This window comes from Pinus tabuliformis, chromosome 7 (genome assembly GCF_031772625.1).
Source record: "Pinus tabuliformis cultivar Carrire ecotype Pingquan chromosome 7, CPIR1, whole genome shotgun sequence".
Classification (NCBI taxonomy): domain Eukaryota; kingdom Viridiplantae; phylum Streptophyta; class Pinopsida; order Pinales; family Pinaceae; genus Pinus; species Pinus tabuliformis.
The window spans coordinates 1,588,015,977-1,588,031,492 of NC_142293.1; the positions used below are offsets into that span (position 1 = coordinate 1,588,015,977).

General features: G+C 34.7%; 1 pseudogene; it reads left to right on the forward strand.

Moving 5' to 3' along the window:
• The first annotated feature begins 342 nt into the window (after positions 1-342).
• Positions 343-2,070, forward strand: LOC149254171 (histone-lysine N-methyltransferase, H3 lysine-9 specific SUVH5-like; annotated as a pseudogene).
• Positions 2,071-15,516: the final 13,446 nt, after the last annotated feature.

Here is a 15,516-nt window from a genome sequence, read left to right on the forward strand (position 1 = left end):
CAATGATTTCAATTCTGCAGTAGGTACTTCACACAATACAGTGGCTGTAGTTTAATCAAAGAACTGCAACCTTTGGCTGGAATTGGATGCATGTCTCCTCACGCCATGGCTCAACGAACAGAGCGGACTTCAAGGGTCGAGGACAGTTCATCTGGACTACCTCCTGAATGCCCGGCTGTCAAAGGTGGGGCAGACGAGGGGAATGCAAAATGGGTTGTCAAAGCTGGGGCAGACGCCGAGGGGACTGCAAAAAGGGTTGTCAAAGGTGGAGCAGACGTCCATGAGACTGCAAGAAGGAAAAAACATGAATATTTGGAATATCACAGACAACGGGTGTAACAGATGCGAGGTAGACATTTAGGAGACATCCCAGCTCATGCCCCTGTCAATGAACTGGACCTTGAGTTTCCAGAGGAAAATCGGAGTTTGACCACACAGAGTAGAGGTGATGAAGTCGCGCGCAAACGGAAAGTGAAAAATGAAGCAGAGGAAACATTTAGTGCCAAATTCAACGGTAGAGAGGTTAAAGATGTTTCCTACAAAGAGGCCCATGAAAGGAGGTTAGTGGTATCCATGTTCCATGATTTTGCGCAGAGACTGACACATCATCAGAAAAGATTGGGTAAAGAGAATGACCCAAAAATCATAAGGGTTTTCGACCATGCATCAGAGAAATTTAAATTTCTTTGCCGAAATCTTTGCAGGAATCATATAGGTTCTGTTCCTGGAGTCGAAGTTGGAGATGTATTTCAATCCCGAAGGTTGTTGAGTATTATAGGATTGCATAGACCTGTTGAGGCAGGTATATACTATCTAAAGCGAGAAGAAACAGGTCACGCGGTGCCATTGGCTACCAGCGTTGTTGCTTCCGGTGGTTATGAGGACAATATTGACAATGGAGATGTAATAACATACGCAGGCCATGGTGGGAGGAATGATAACCAGAGAAAGAAACAGAAATAGGTTTATGATCAGCTTCTCACTCCTGCTAATGCAGCCCTACGGAATAGCTGGAGGAAAAAACAACCCCTTAGATTAATCCGATCTTGCGAGGAATTGCCTTGTGGGTATAGGTATGATGGGCTCTACAATGTAGAGCATTCCTGGTTAGGAAAAGGACGAGCGGGATATCTGGTGTAAAAATTCAGACTAAGGCGGAAAGGAGATCAGCCTCCTCTGGTTTCTCATATAGTGCGGTTTAGGGCCGGTCCCCATGGTAAGAAAATAGGTGTAATCAAGGAAGATATTGCGGAAGGACGACACAAATTTTCTATACCAGTCGTTAATTCCATAGACAATGCCTACATTATTGATGATTTCGAATACCTCCTTACAGTGAAATATCCCTATTTCTTCCCTAAACCAGAGCTGCCAGAAGGATGTTGTTGCACTGGTGAATGTACTGATACTGAAAACTGCCTTTGTGCTAGAAGAAATGGAGGGAAATTCCCTTACAGAACCGATGGGATACTCATTAAACCTAAGACAGTAGTGTATGAGTGCGGTCCTAAATTCAGATGCGCACCAGGGAAATTCCCTTACAGAACCGATGGGATACTCATTAAACCTAAGACAGTAGTGTATGAGTGCGGTCCTAAATTCAGATGCCCACCAACTTGCACAAATAGGGTTTCTCAACAGGGGTTGAAACATAAGATGGAGATCTTCAGGACACCAAGGAGGGATTGGGGAGTTCGGACATTGGAATTCATGCAGGCAGGTACATTTATTTTGGAGTACACAGGTAATTTTTATCGCTCCAAAAGAACCTCAATGAATAACTTTAATTTCCCAATATCTCCTATATCCAATGAAGGAAATTCAGGTGACCTACTAGGGGTGGTCGACAATGAATTAGTGTCGGGTTGTCCTATTCAAATTGTTAAGGATAAGCGTTTCAAAGTTGATTCATCTAGAAGTGGCAATGCAAGGAGATTCATACGGAGGAGTTCTAGACCAAACATATTTGCTTAGTATGTTCTACATGACCACCATGTCAAGGATATTCCTCACCTTATGTTATTTGCTCTTGAAAATATCCCACCTCAGCTTGAGTTGTGTCTTAGCTAATCTGGACAAGGAGTCCATAGCCACCTATTGGGAGAGGCTACACCATGGATGAAAAGATTGGTTAGGAAATAGAACTGAATGGAGAAGCATGGTACAATGTGTGTTACCAGTTTTTGTCTGCAGTATTGAAGCATTGTTCAATACAAGTTTTAGGTATTGTTTTTTGGCAAAAGCTTTCTTTCGTCGAGGAAGCAGGGTTCAATACAAGTTTTAGGTACTGTCTTTTGTTAGAAGCTTTTTTTTCTCTAGAATTTTCATGGATATATTTTTCAATCTAGAAAGCTATTAACATATTTTTTTTTTTTTTTTAACTTTTCAGCCATTCAGAATAGTGATAGTAAGCTGTTCCCATATTTTAGTTTTTCAAGCATTCAGAATAGAAATATAAAGGTATTAGCCTATTTACTTCTTTATTTTAACGTTTTAGATATTCAATTGATATTCTTTCTGTGTTTATGTGAATTTATAACTCTTTTATACTAGTGCAATTTACAAAATTTATTTTCCTCACATTTAGAAAACCCTGAGATGAGATGATTGTGGCATGAAGGTGTATATTTTACTACAATTTCATATTGATAATTATTCTATAGTATGTTATCTTTCTGAGTTAAGTGACATTCAAAAAAATATGGATAAAACCGTAAAGCTGATTTATCTATTTTCGTTTGTTTATAAGAGATAAATTATTTTAATACTATTTTTAAATGTATATATCTAAGATTTACGTTAGCAAGAAACAAGGGTGGCACTTGAATATCATACTTTTTCCAAGTATAATTTTGTTAATTGGTTGGATGTTTTAAATAGGAAATAGGAAATAGCCTTTTGGCCGTGAAAGAATAGATGGTATTTGTGAAGGTTTTTTCGAGAAGATGTTAGAAGTCATTATATAAATTTTGATAATTAAATTTTTAAAGCAAACTATGACATTTGTTTTACAAAAATTGATTTTTACCATAAGAAAATAGAATATAAATTATGCTAATCGTTATTAAATTTGAAATTTCAATGTTTTAATATCCAAAATTATTCTTGAAAACTTTAAAACTTTTCTAAAAAATCAAAATTTAAAATAAGAAATAAGTTATCAAATATCAAGTGAGGTGATGCCAAATAGAAATTTATTCTAATAATAGTAAGTAATTAATTTTTGAAAGTTTAAATAAACATTGAAATTTAAAATTACATATTTCTTACTTCACAATTTTATTAGTGGTTGAATATTGTAAGAATTGAGAACATTTCATGGAGAAACATATTAATAATATTGTTTATTTCCCTCAATATTTAACTAAGAATAATCTTGTAATTGATATCATCTAAATGAGTTGTTCTAGAAATTGGAGTATATATCACTTATGAAGTAAAATTGAATAGAGAAGCATGATAAAATGTATAAATAGTGCAAGAAGCAAGAAACATTATTCAATACAAGTTTTAAGTTTTTTCTTTTATGGTAATCCTTCTTTCCTTAAGAATTTTTATGCATACATTATTCAATCAAGAATAATGAATATTAAGCTATTATCTTTTCTTTCTTTCTTATTTTAGCTTTTCAATAATTCTATAAATATGCCTTATATGTGTTTAAGTTATTTTATATTTTTTATTGTAATTTGTATATTAGAAAGTTATTTTCTCTCACACTTAAAGAAACTTGGGATGTAGTTATTTATTTCGTGTATTCTTGTTTGTGAGATAATTGAGGTATGCACTTACACATTTGGCTGCAACTTTATGTTCATAGTTACCTTGTATTATGTCATTTTATTATTTATGTAGATATAGAAAGAATGTGATTATGATCATAACTTTTATCATCTATACATTAGAGGTAAACAATTTTCATTCTATCTTTTAACTATTCAATGCACATATTTAACATTTAAGTTGACAAGAAATAATTGTGGTATCTTGAACATCATATGCTTTCCACTTTTATTTGGAAGGAACTTGAACATCATATGTTTTGTCCCAAATGTAATCTTTATTAGCTGGAAAGCCGCTTTAAACAAGAAATGATCCTTTGGCCATTAAAGAATACACGATATTTGAACAAGTTTTACTAGAAAGAAAATTTGGACTTTTGAAAAGTTAAAAAGATATTGGAACTTTTAATCACATCTCATTTAATCTATACTCATTATCAATAATTAGATATTGTCTTTATAAAAATACTTATTTTGTTTAATAAAAATAGGTAAGGTGTTTTTTAAAATTTTGGACATTTCATATTTATAAAATCTAAAAAAAAAATATTTATGAAAATAAATCTTTTAATACAATAAATTAAAAAGAAAAACTATTAAAAAAATGTGACTTAATTTGAATTTTATTTCAATTTGGTTGAAAAACAAGTTAGAGGGAAAAATATTTCTTTAATAGAAAACCACTACCTTAAATCTATAATTATTATTATGTTAATTACATTAATAGATATGGTTTAAAATTTGATACAAATTTTTAAATTGAAAGAAAAATATTTTTAGTCTCAATATAAATATATACTTTTCAATTAAAGAAATAATAGAAATTAAAAGATTCATAAATTAAATACGAATTGAATTTTGTTCTTCTTCTTTTATATATATATATATATATATATATATATATATATAAAGAAATAATAGAAATTAAAAGATTCATAAATTAAATACGAATTGAATTTTGTTCTTCTTCTTTATTATATATATATATATATATATATATATATTTATATTTATATTTATATTTATATTTATATTTAGAGCAATAAACTTCGATTTCATCTCTTTATGAATTACAGTATTTTGACTTTTAAATGGAGCGGAAATATTTTGATACCTATTACATTGAAAACCCAAATTTAATCGTTTAACTATCTTTAAAAATCTTCACATTAAAGTCCCTAGCATCTTCGATGAAATGACTACCATTAAAGCATCTGACATGAGCTTGAAGTAATGTGCGAGTAGCAATATGCGGCTTCAGTTCTGATTTAGCTTTTGTCGGAAACGTTGAATTTGCACTAAACTAGTGCGATACAGCTCCTGTCAACTTTGGATTTGTAGCGTAACATTATGAGTGACAACTAGGTACCACGTTCACCAGCCACTAATCAAAGGGCTGTGCAACTAAAACGTTATGAGTGACAATCCCCTCCAATTTTCACATTTTCAGCGGGACTCTAATCCTATACACTTTTTAAAACCGTAAATTATTTTATAATCAGTAGAATATGAGTTACATACGGTGATTTTATTCCTCTCTAACACACATATATGTATATATATATGAGCCGCAATACCTCTAAATGGCCAATGATTTCACTTGCACGGCATGGCCAATGATGTTATACTCATTAGTAATACAGTAGTATATGAGCGTGATCTAAATGCAGATTTCTCCGCTCTGCATAAATAGGGTTTCTCAACACGTGTTGAAACATAAGTTCAGCGAGATCGTCAGGACACCAAGGAAGGATGAGGGAGTTCGGACGTTGGGATTCATGCAAGGCCGAGAACAGAGGCAATCTACATCGCTCCCAAAGCATCTCAATGAATAAAATTCGGGTGACCTACGAGGGGTGGTCAACGATTAATTAGCATCGGCCTCTATTTTTCAACTTTTTTGGAATGAGAGTTTCAAAGTCGGTGCATCCAGCGCTGGTATGCAAAGAGATTCCTACGGAGTTCGAGACTAGACATATTCGCTCAATTTGTTATAGATGATTACCATGATAAAGATACTCCTCTCATGTTATGTTATTTGGTCTTGAAAATATTTTATCTCAGCTTGAGCTGTCTCTTAGCTCATCTTAGACAACAAAGAGTCCATAGCCACATATTGCGAGAGGCTATCAACTTGAGCAAACCATTGATAACAAGTTCAGTTAGAAGTAGAAGCATGGTAGCGTGCGTTACACGTTCTTGTGTTCCAATTCAGCACTCCATGCATATGGTTCAATAAAAGTTTTAGGTATTGTTTCTTCTCCGTAGTTTCTTTACTTCAGAAATTTCATGAATACATTTTTCAATCTAAAAGAGTGATATTAAGCCATTCAAATAAATTTTTCCTCATTCTACCTCTATATTAATTTTTCAAGCATTCAATAGATATATATTTTATTATTTCAAGCATGTACTAGATAAATATGTCTTGTGTTTGAGTTAATTTATAAATTAGATATATTTTTTTCTATGTTTCAACTAATCAATAAATCTTTTGTACTATTCTTGCAAATAACCTGTAGTTATTTGTTTTTTATACTTGAGCTTTTGCTTTATACTTGTGTTTGCGAGATGTTTGTGGCACGAGATGATTGTGACATGAAGTTGTAGATTTGAGTACAACTTTGTTTTGAGAGTTAGCCTCTAATATGTTATCTTTGAAAGTCAAGTAGACATTAAAAAGAATATGGTTAATTGTATTTTTCATATTATTTTCTATAATATAAATTTGTTAGTTGGTGGGATAGGATAAATAAGAAATAATTATAAGGCAATGAAATACATGATATTTTGAGAAGGTTTTTAAAAAAAAACAGATGTTAGGATTCATGAAATAATTTAATTTTTAAACCAAAGAATCACATTTATATAGAGAAATTAATTTTTATCATAAGAAAATGGAATACAAAAAAAGTTATTTTGTATTAAATTTGAAATTCCAATGAATTAACATGTCTCAAAATTACTCCTAAAAACTTTAAAACTTTCCTAAAAACTCTAACTTAAAAATAAAATAAGTTACTAATTATCAAGGAAGAAGTGTGTTCAAACGAAAAATTATTCCAATCATAGTAAGTAATTATTTTTAAATTTTAAATAACTATTGAAATCTCTAATTACATATCTCTTGGTTTACATTTTTGTGAGTGGTTGAATGTTATATGAAAGATATCTCATGACTATGCATATGTGAAGTTATTCAAGCATATTGGTAATGATGTTTATATCCTTGAGGATTTAATATTGTAATTTATATTATGTAAATATGTTGGTTTAGGAATTGGAATGTATATCATTGATGAAGTGATTCTCAATGGAGTAATTGGTCTAGGAATTGGGGCATATATCAATTATGAAGTAACATTGAATGTAGATGCATTGAGTAATGCAAGAAGCATTATTCAATAGATTTTTTAGTTTCTGTCATTTTACATAAGATTTATGTCCTCAAGATTTTTTATGCATGTGTTATTCAATCCAGAAGAGTGAATATTAAGTTACTCTTTTTTTTCTTTATTTTAGCTTTTGAGGCGGTCAATAGATATGTGTTATATGTGTTTAATCTACTTTATAACTTTTATGTTCTTTGCCAATTACATAATTTATTTGTTTACACATTTAAATAGACTTGAGTTGTGTAATATCCATGTTGATTGTGTTTTATGAGATAATTGTGAAACCTTATTGTGACTTGTAAGAGGGCCAAGACTATAGTTGTATATTTGGATAATTTATATTTAAATATGTAGTTATAAACAAATTGTTTTCTTTTATGAAGTTTTGCAATGTTATATAAACTATTAAACACACATCAAGAAGAGAATAAGAGTAGGATAAATGTGAGTTGCATTCTATTAGCAATATTCACATACAGATACAATTCCTTGTGACCCTTGGTCTTGATATACCAAGTGGTCTCTTGGACTCTATCGATTGTTCACATTCCACACCAACCCACAGAGGATTATGTGTCCAACATTCCCCCCCTTAATCTAAAGGGATATGTATGAGTCCAAGAAGAGAGATGTAACACAAAATGTGAAAAAATGCATGGCAGCACTAGGTTGTATGTGCTCTTTGAAATGTTGGCATAAGGAGGTGGTTTAAGGATGACCACCAACACTGGAATGATTAATGCAATTCCTAGAGCTCTTCCAAAACTGGAAAGAAGTTGAAGTCTTCTGCTAGAGGAAGTATCCTTAATTCTTTGAAGAGGGAGAAGATCAACCTAAAAAGGGACGTCTCAACCCCATGTAGATGGTTTAAGGTTGACCACCAACCAAAGGCATGCTTCAGGAAATCTTTGTCCCTGGCTATAGCTTTGAATTAGGAAGAAAATTTATGTAGTGGCTCAAGCTCGCTTGATGTGGCTTTGAAGCTTATATATGACTATCACTTCCCCTCGTGTTAGATACAAGGTGAGAAGATGAAGAGATCTCAACTACAAGACTTTTCAATATTCGAGAACAAATCCTGTTTTATGAGTGAAATATCTTCTTGCCTATTGAAGCCCATTTGCAAGAAGCGATCCATCCAAGATGAATCTTTTTTCTTGTAGGAGGCTTGTTTTTGAAGCATCTTTGGGAATAATGAATACGTTTACCGCAATGCTTGCATGGATGAAGATCAAAACAGTGATCTTTGACATGGCCAACTTAGTCACAATGTTGGCATTTAATATTTTGTAGTTGTTGTTGTGGAAGAGGAGAAGAATATGGAACATCTGAAGATGTACTATCATGAAGGAATCCAACACTCTGAAACTGAATGGGCTTTGAGTAAATTGGAATATGAAAGGACACATCCTCGTCATATCCACGACTAGTTTTGTGCTTGTTATGGACAAGCTCTTCCCAAGGTCTGATGATGGGTTTGGGAAATGCAGATTGAACTTTTGCATTTGCATGAAAATATTCTCTTGAACTAGACATTGAATGTGAATCAACCTCAACTTTGTATTCTTACTGCTGATGGGAGTCTGTCTCAATTTTTTGAACAAAAATAGGTTCAGAATGATGACTCCACTGATGTAATTCTTCTTCCTGAAGCTGAGATTTAAGCTACAAAAATTCTATCTTTTCTTGTGCATTTTGTATACATTTTTAATGTTAGCAATAATGTCTTTACTGATTTTTAATGTGCTGTTAGCAGTGGATATAATTAAAGTTCTCAATAACTCTAATATTCTTTAAATCTTAGCCATTTTTCTTAATAGCTGGCAAATAAAGAGTGTGAACTTTAATTCTATCACTAGCAATTATGCAATATCTTCTTCTACAAACAATATGAAGCCTTTATGGTAGGCTTTGGAGCAACAATTAAGACCAAATTTCATCATATACCAATTAAAAATTGGGATAAAAATAGTGAGCTCAAACTGTGAGAGAGAAACTTAAAAGGTAGATTCCCAATGTAAAATGGTACATGCAAAGACATGCTCTAGTTGTAAGAATGGCATAGGGCGCATGCTAAAAGCTGGAAGAATGAACTTGCCATCTTATCGGAGAAATGAATCGATATTGAGCTACTCTTCTTAACATGCTAGGGATTCCTACAAGGTATCGAGGAAGGAAATAATTTCAATTACCTGGTCTCTTTCCAATCCAAACAATAGTTCCCGATGAATTACTTCAAGGGGCCACACAAGATACCTTAGCCTCAAAAGAATTCAAGCCACTTTGACATAAACAAATTCTACCTCAACCCATTTGAAAATTGAATTCATGTCATGTTCATGAGAACCTCAACTGGAGCTAATCCTTCCTCACTCACAAGGCGTAATTGTTATTCTCAATACCTTGTTTTTAGTTTTTGTCAATCTAAAACAGTGACTTCTTGGAGCCAGATGCCATCACTCAGGCATGGGCCTACTCACAACTTCAATTTACTACACTTTATTAAAATGAAGTAACCAATGGGCAAGCAAATTGCACTACTTTTTGAATTGTATGGCCCTTTATATCACCGGTAGGTTCTCACTACCGTGTTTCCTTCTCAATTACGTACAATATCTTTGAAGAAGAGTAGGAATTTTTTATTGCAAGTAGATCTGTCGACAAGAGAAGGCTCTACTCACAAAAAGAATAAATAGGGTGTTGTCAATTTAATGCAAAAGAGTCTAAAGGAGTTTGAGATATAGATACAGATGCTAGACTTCTCTCAAAATGTTTTGATTGAATCACAATATGAAATTTCAAAGAAGCTTACATCTTCCATTGGCATTGAAGATTTAAATAGAAAAATAAGACATGCTACATCATTTTTTGTTCCTAAACAAACTCAAGTTGAAAGGCTTGGATATAAGACACAAATCACAAGAGATGACCGCGATAATGTGAAATTGGAAGGCGATACAGATGGAATTCATAGGGCATATGAGAAGTCATAGGGAGTCTTGGTTGAAAGGAAGGAATATAAGGTCGCGCCAGTCTGTGGCTACATGTAAAATCGAGCTGCAAGAGTTTGGCCTATAGAGGGGCCAAGTTGAGGAGGACCGGCCAATTGGGGATGAGAGATCGGCTCAATGGCCACAACAAAATAAACTGGGCATTTTCGTTGTGGATGCCATGGAAATACATAATTTTTTATGTGCAACCATCATTTTCTATGAACTCAATTGAGATCTCTTCCAGAATTTCAAACTAGTTGAATTATACAATAGAATTATAAATTGTCCCATATCCTTTTTACTTCTCATCGCATCGACTGTGTATTTAAAGAAGTTGACTAGAATGAATGTGGAAGAATGAGTGCAGTGCAATGAATGGCCCATCTTGTCATGATATTTTCTAAAATCTAGTGGAAGAATGCATTTTTGGCTCATGCACGGTCTTCAAAATGCATGTCTTGGACGCACCAATTTGCAGGAGATGCAATATACTCAAAATACTGCACTATAAGATGTCAGGACATGAGTATCAGAGAAACATCACACCATCTCTCTTCAACGCACACTTCAAAACAGTCAATAAGTATACTTAGTGAAAAACTGAGCGATTGACATTCTCTTGAAATGCCTCTCTTTATCCAACATTCACACTAAACACATAAGACACTAGCTCTGATGATAGGGAAATTCTATGTGTAAGACAAAATAACAACAACTTTTAATATCAACAACTTTGGAATCTTTTGATATTATAATGCACACTCCAATAGTTCTGACCCGATAAGGCCACAACTATCAGAGAGAGGCATTTTATGACACTATAATGCACACTGTAACAGTTCTTATGAGGCCATGACTATGAGAGAGAAACATTTTCAGGTACTATAACACACACTCAATTCTCACTTTAGAAATGTTCCAAACAAGAATCCAACGCAAGGCTTGAATGGATGCTTGAAATGAACCATTGTACATAGAGAATATAGAGAGGAAGGACATTGCAGAGAAAAAGCACTGGAAGTTGCAGAGAGCACCTAAAAATGAGAAGATGGATCTCTAACAAAGACCAAATTAGAGGAGTTTTTGGTCAAGGGAATAGTAAAGAAAAGGGTTTATGAGAGGAGGAAATTTTTGTGGAGCATTAGAATCCCAATGGATAGGAACATTGCACAATTAGAATGCTCAAGTTATGTCAAAATAGGATAGAGCCAATAAGGCAGAGATGACATGCACAAAAAGGCCACAAAACCAGTGGCTCAAATATGGACATGGCAGGAATTCACTTGCTCTGATACCATGTTGAACACACATGGAGAAGACAACAAGAGTAGGATAAATGTGAGTTGTATTCTCTTAATAATATTCCCATATAAATATAATTCCTTGTGACCCTTGATCTTCATATACGAAGTGGTCTCTTGGACTCTAGTGATTGTTCACATTCAACACCAACCCATAGAGGATTATGTGTCCAACATAAACAATAAGTGTGTGATTAAGTGTTTATGATGACAATAATTGTGGTGGCTATAGTCTAGGAAGAGAAGTGTATTATGTGAAATTTTTAGTTATGGCAGTAACTGGAAATTATTCTTCTAACTGTAAATTTAATTACGCAGTTTATTTTCTACAACAAACAATGAATAAAATCACAACTACAATTTTCACCATAAAAATACTACAGAAAATAAAATATTGAAATTTGAGAAATTCTAGCACACATACAAGAATTTTGACACAGCTATTTTTGGAAACTTGTCCCCAGAAAAAAAAAAAAAAAAAAAAAAAAAAAAAAAAACTAATGTGGGAAAATCAGTGCAATAGATGAGGGTTTTATTGTTATTCTTTATTAGCAATTCTTACTAAAATAATTTAGATTTTCAACTGAAAATCTACTATTGGGAAAATACGGGAAAAATTATTGTGAAAATTTTCTCTCACCCCACAGCTAATTTTCGCCTATGAAATAATCACCCTAGCCTTTGCGCTAAGCCTCCTGTGTTACACTTTGTGTAGTGCTTACACAGATCTTGTGGGGATTTCAACCTTCCTTCCTTTGCCTCTTCTTGGAACTAGAAAACTTCCTGCTAGAATGTTGCCACCCTCCTCTTCCACCTTCTTCTCACCGTATGGCTCTATCTTGTCTGCTGAATTATTGCCATTGAGAAAATTGAACTGCTTGGGAAATTGAGTATCTGCACTGGTGTATCCTCCATAAACACATTGATCTCCTCTTATAATCCACTGTTGGAGCACCAACGACCAAGATTAAAACTTAATCAATGGCTAGTATCATCTCTAGATTGATCCATGTGAGCTTCTAGATGATTCTCTCCTTATCTTAATTAATATTGATTAATTAACCATATTTCCTAAGTTTAAACTTAGGAAATATTTAAAAATTGTTTAATAATCTAATTGATACACTACTACGAGAAATTTATAGAAACTATTTCTAGGTTTTTGAGAACTCATGTATTGTAGCCTCCCCACCAAATTTCATGGCTATAACACATCATATGCTACAAAAACTAACACTCCCTCTTAGTGAGGAATATGTCCTAGTGCTGCACTTGCTGCCACAACACATTGTCTTTGCATCATATCTTATCACGCTGCTGATGTCTGGGCATAATGCCCACAAACCACTGCTCAACTTTGATACACGTTGCATCTGTGCTGCTGCTGACACTGCCACCCTGCTGCTAACACTGCATTTGCACTGCAACTTCCTCTCATCTACTGTTGTTGTGGCTGAGAATCATCCAAGGTAATTTGCCTCTGCTACTGAATGAGTTCTCCTCCATACCCATATGTTCTCTAAAATATATGAACTTAGCTCTTCTTAAAGCTTTCATGAAGTATATCTATAACCTTCACTTCTATGGGACCATACTGTAGATGAAATGTTCCATGTTCTGCACAATATTTGATGAAATGACATCGAATATCTATGTGTTTCGACCTGTTATGAAACAATGGATTCTTAGAGAGATTTATGCAACTCGGATTATCACAATAGACACTAGTTGCCTCCATCCTCTTCCTGAACAAGCTGAATCATAGCTTCCGAACCCATAGATCATCACACCTAGATGTGCTTGATAGAATATACTCTGCTTCTGTAGAGATAAGTGCTATGGACTTCTGCTTCCCGCTACACCAAGGAACCATCCTTGATCTGACACTGAAGCAGTACCTAGAGGTTCTTTTCATGTCTATAAAACTAGCTGCCCCATCTGCATCTTCGAATCCACATAATTTGACATCATCTCCTTGGGTATATCTCAACCCATACTCTAATGTGCCACACACATACCTCAGAATGTGCCTCACTACTGCCCATTGTACCCTTTTTGTCTCTACCATGAAGTGGCTAAGGGTATTGACTGCCAAGCAAATATCTTGCCTAGTATTGACTAGATACATGAGAGGCACAATAAATTGTCTATACAAGGCAGGTTTGACACCCATGTCATCCGATAAATATATCTTCTTCTAGTTGGTGATCATGGACGTAGACATGGGTCTACAATCCTGCATTCTAAACCTCTTTAGAATATCTATAGCATATCTTCCTTTCCTGAGGAATATTTTCCCATGCTTCCTCCACACTTCCAATCTAGGAAATAGTGTATCAACCCCAAATCCTTCATGTCGAACTCTGCTACCAGATTCCTCTTGTAATCTTTTATGATCACTGATGATCCTATCAGAAAAAGATCATTCGCATACAACACTAGGATGGGTGGCTCACTTTCTACCATCAAATATTGAAGGTTAGTATCTGCGTCACTCTTGATGAATCCCATCTGGTGCAAGTAGTTGTCAATCCTACCATACCATGCACTCGGAGACTTCTTAGGTTTTTATAGAGTCTTCTTCAGCCTCCACACATGAGTGTGCCTCTCATGAGTCTTGAAGCCCTATGCTTGTTCTATGTACACTTCTTCTCGTGACACCCTCCTCCCATATCTACCCAAGTATTCGACCAACTAGGGTAAACATGTGACGAGAAATTACTATGATATGATCCACTCCCTAGGTGTCAGTTAAGGAAGTGGAACTAGTGAACCACATCACATAGACCTTCCACATCAACAACATAACTCCCAAGAGCCATCCCAACCACTCAAGTAACTAGCCCCTAATACCAACTAAAGTTTTAATGCATCAAACTATTGGACACTCCGTTGATATGGACCAGGGTGCATCTAGGAGGCTCTAGAATCTCCCACAGCAAGGGCAAGTAAGTGTCTGGGGATTTTTCCCCTGGTGTTGTGCCTGTGTCTCTAGGATTAGTGCCACATTTTCATTCCTAAAGCCTAGGTCACTACCCAAAACTTAATAACACATTTAGAAATAAAATTTCACAGTGGAACGAAGATACATTTCAAAAATATCAATAAGACTAGACTGGACCGCTACTAGCCATGATAGGAATTTCGTTAAAAATGTCACAAACATGAAATCTACAAGTCTTAACAACATAGTGGAGCATAGGGATCTCATACTTATCTAATATTCACTATGAGGCATTGTTTCATTATCACATTAGCTACATTATCATATATTAGGCCATAGATACATTTTTCATTCATTTACACGAAAAACCTGATGAGGGCAATACATGGCCACTATCATAATACATGTTCATTACCAACATAATAAATACAAAAATATCAAGGAAACAAGAGCCATATAATCCATATATTAACTAGTATAATACTCATAACATACCGAGGAGAAAGATAACTCTTATTAATGATTGCATAAGCCGACCAAGTATGGGACTTCCACGAACCACCCAACCATAGACTAGGTTGAACCAAATCTTTCTTTCATCTAGTCACCCCCATGCCATATTCCAAGCATGAATGCGAGATCACATGGAACAATCCATCAAAACTGGACCAGAGATTTGAGAGGCCAAACCACCTCAACACATCAAATAGTGACTCCACCTCATAGTTGGACACCACAAACCATCACCATATTGGTCTCAACCCAAGCTTTCCAGGGCTCCAGAGCATTTGTTCCAACCAAGGCTTTTGGGCTCCAGAGCATTTGTCCAACCAAGGCTCTAGGACTAGTAACTCAAGCCACAACTGTTGCGGGGCTACAAAGTGTTTTTCCAACTAAGGCTCCAATACTAGTAACTCAATCCACTAAGGGCTCCAAAGTGTTTGTTCTACCAAGGCTTCTAGGACTAGTAACTCAACCCAAGTTGTTTCACGGGTTCCAGAGCATTTCTCCAACCAAGGCTCCAGGACTAGTAACTCAACCCAAGCTGTTACAACTCTTCCAAAGTGTTTTTCCAACCAAGGCTCCAGGAAATAATAACAC